This window comes from Miscanthus floridulus, chromosome 19 (assembly GCF_019320115.1).
Source record: "Miscanthus floridulus cultivar M001 chromosome 19, ASM1932011v1, whole genome shotgun sequence".
Taxonomy (NCBI): domain Eukaryota; kingdom Viridiplantae; phylum Streptophyta; class Magnoliopsida; order Poales; family Poaceae; genus Miscanthus; species Miscanthus floridulus.
In genome coordinates, this window is record NC_089598.1 from 43,749,175 (window position 1) to 43,753,163 (window position 3,989).

Below are 3,989 nucleotides of genomic sequence, written 5' to 3' on the forward strand. Positions count from 1 at the left end.
GTTCTAGCAGAGCTCTATGAAGGCCATCCTTGGATGATGCCCCCTTCTACATGCAATTTGTAGAAACTATGTTCATGGCTAGTAGTAAAAGTCTATACTCCCTGTTTTCTTCCTCGCCATGCATGGTTGTCTCCCAAGGTGCTCATAGTTGCAAGTTGCTAGTTGTCAGGGTTGTAACCCTAGGGTGTCTCAAGGCACTGATTAGTTAGCAGGCCACATGGCCTGCAGCACAACAGTCAGCATGGACCCAAATGACCAAGGCCTAGAGAAAGCCAAGCGGGGCAAGCTAGCCGCCAAGGTTGGGGTCATACCCGACCTCTTCCACCCACCTTCGTACACGACCTCTCCCCGTCATGACCCTTGAAAGAGATGGGGGGAGGTTGAGCATAGCTAGGCGTGCCTGCTCTGACAAGAGCAAGCAGGTCCGCACTGACCCCGTAAGGACCGAAGGGACAACAGTCACCTCAGCCCGGACAGACACCATCCCTATGCCATGCCGCACCGATGAGACAACACTGCACCATGGTGTCAATGGGTACAACACCCATCGTCCAAATATGGACCGACTAGATGCTTGTACGATCCCATCCACCCTTGCCAAAGGAAATCGACGAAGAGGCCATCTAGACCGGTAGAATGCCTTGACCCCAACGATCAGGGTCATGGCTCCTAGTCCCGTAAAGCCACCAGGCGAACGATGGCCTTGGAGACCAGGAACGATGACGGAGGGCACGACAGACACCGCATTGCATAGGACGGACTGACGAATCATCATCGAGGCTACAGTGCCACCATAGATAGCACAATAGCGCCACGCCACACCCTATCACAACACGGCCAGAAGACCATGACTGATAGCCACGATCGGACATGCACCAGAAGACTAGCATAGCTTGCAAGCCAAGTTAGCTAGGACCTCCCTCAAGCTCATGACCCTTCGGTCAGGAGAACCTACTGCTTTGTATGTGCCCAGGCCCTGAACTCTATATAAGGGCAGCCAGGGCACCCTTTCTAGATATTCTAAATCCTCTACCATTCCATTCATTCACCATTGTAGTAGGGCTCCTGGAGCTTCTCTTCGGGTAGCCCTTCGCCTAGCATAGGTCCCTCCATCTCTTTCACCATTCTTGCACCCCCTATTGTGAGAACTTCAGAGCATTCAAGCGAGGAACACACACTTGATCATATCTGAACCTAGATGTAGGGCTCCTAGCCTAAACCTATATAAATCCTCATGTCTATTGAATGTTGCCATCATCTTCCTAGAGTAGCGTGGCAATCGTATAAGTTTTACTAGTCTGGTTTATAAAAAACTGATAGTTGGCGCGCTAGGTAGGGGACCATCGCGCACTCTCGATTATTGAAGGAAGCAATGGCTCCTCGCACTGCCAGTGAAATCGCTAGTGGAATGGCCCACGACGTCTATATCCACCGCAAAAACTATGAGTTCATCAGCATCAAAGGGTCAACGTCCATGTTCACCCTCAGATGCGACTCGGACCTCCGTCCCGTAGGTCTGGATCCTGTGGTCCACAACGAACACACTCTCAGAACTGCCCTTAGGGGCTGCATCTCATAGTGCACTTGCGTGAGGGGCCTAATGCCCTCTCATTACTGGCCATAGCCGAGACTTCCACCTGGGAAGCCGAACATCCATGCCTCACTACGATCTCACCCAAGGAATGGCCCGCGGAGGCCACATCCTTTTAAGGAACCACGAGATTGCCCGAACCGATAGGGCAACGCCTGTCATCCTCTCATACCCTGTCCAGACTCGCCACGTGGTAGAGCTAGACACTACAAAAGAATCTCACCCCAGACAGTGTCTCTACCATCGAAACACGATGAGCCAGGGCGTGCATGAACAATGAAGCTACTTGTCGCCATGTGGCGTTGTCATTAGTAATCGAGCCGCTAACCGGCACCACACCATGCAGGGTCAAGCCCAAAACCAGGATCTGATCCTGCATAATGGGCAAGCTATGTGACACACTTCAGAGGAATGTCAGCGGTTGCTCGAAGGCACGTGCATCCTAGGAAGCAGGCCCCCCGAGCGCACCACATGCCGCGACAAGTGGATCGAACCGCGTTGCGCTCAAGGCTAGCTTCCACAGTGATAGGTCATGGCAGTTCCTCATCATAAGCGGTAGCTCCACCTAGAAGCGGAGTCATGGCGACAATGACGCCGTTGCACCAAGAGGATTCAAGGGCTGAAACGCGTGAGCCCTCCCAGTCAGAGGCTATAATGAGCCAGGTGTGAAGAAGCCCTCGAGGGCTCATAGGCCCCTCGAGGAAGTCAAGCTAGCAATGATTGGCCCAAGGCCACCCAAAAGGATGACCCACGCTAGCGACCGCTCAAAGTGGTAAAGAAGTATCCCCCTCAGTTCGTGGCCTAGGGACTACGACAACTCCATCACATGCAAACGCTCAGGGGCTTGTAGCGGCTCGAGCAACAACTCTGCCCCGAGCTATGACAACCAGTTCATTGTTAGCTTCCGGTACATCGGTCAGTGATATCCACCCTTGTAAGGTCGAGATGGTGGACTAGAGGGGGGTGAATAGTCCTTTCTAAAATTAATTGCGTTGACTAACCGAGTGTGGAATTAAGACTATCGGTCTAGCCAAGACTACACCCCTCTATTTATGTTCTCTAGCACCTTCCAAAGATATTAATTAAGCAACAAAGGTGCTGGGCTATCTAGAGCTCACCTAACCAATTCTAGAAGCAAGGTCACATAAACCTATGCCACTAGTACTTCAAGCAACAAGAGAGCTCCTACACAAGCTAGTAAGCCAAAGCACAAAGCCACCTAAGCTCACTAGCAATGCTCAATAACAAGACAACCAATGCCAAATTAGAGAGCGCAATTACTTAGCTACACAAAATAAGTAATGTGACTAACAAGGTTATACAAACCAAATTAGCCATGCAAAGGAGCTACTTCTATGCTGCACAAGCAAGAAGGTAACTAGTAAGCTACACAAGCTAACTAATTACAAGAGCAACTATACAAGCACAATGTATATGAAATATAAATACAAGCTTGTGAAAGGGGATTGCAAACCAATGGGAAGAACAAGGTTGACATGGTGATTTTTCTCCCGAGGTTCATGTGCTTGCCAACACGCTAGTCCCCGTTGTGTTGACCGCTCACTTGGTGGTTCGGCGGCTAATTGGCATCACCCGCCAAGCCCACACGTCAGGCACCGCAAGAACCTACCCCGAAAGTGAGGGTAGCTCAATGACACGCTCAACTAGAGTTGCTCTTTGCGGCTCCCGTGGGGCGAGCATAATGCCCCTCACAAATCTCTTCTCCAGAGCACTGCACAAGCTTCTTGCGGGCTTCGACGGAGACCACCACCAAGCCATCTAGGAGGTGGCAACCTCTAAGAGTAACAAACACTACCGGCTTGCAACTTGATCACCTAGTGCCACTCGATGCAACCTCACGATGCAATCACACTAGAATCGCTCTCTCACACAATCGGATGACCACTATCAAGCATATGTGAGATGGAGGGCTCCCAAACACTCAAAAGCATAGACACAAAGTCCCTCGAGGTGCTCAGCACCAGCCATGGTCGAGGCCACCAGCTATTTATAGCCCATGGGCTAAACTAGCCGTTACCCCTTCATTGGGCAAAACTCGGGACGACTGGACGCTCCGGTCGTATTGACCGGACATAGGACCCCAGCGTCTGGTCGCCCGATACCTACCACGTGTCACTAGCTTCAAACACTGTTCATCCGATCTCAATAGTCAAGAGATGACCGGATGCAACTACTCAAACTGACCGGACGCAGCAACCCCAGTGTCCGGTCGTTTCCAGTAAGGTACCAGTCACGACCGGACGCGTCTGGTCGGTCATGATCGGATGCAGCGTCAGCGTCCGGTCCTTCTCCAACTTTTCTGTGTCGCCTACGTCACCGTACATTAGCCTGACTAGACACACCGTGCCAGCGTCCGGTCACTTTCAGCGCCAGTGTC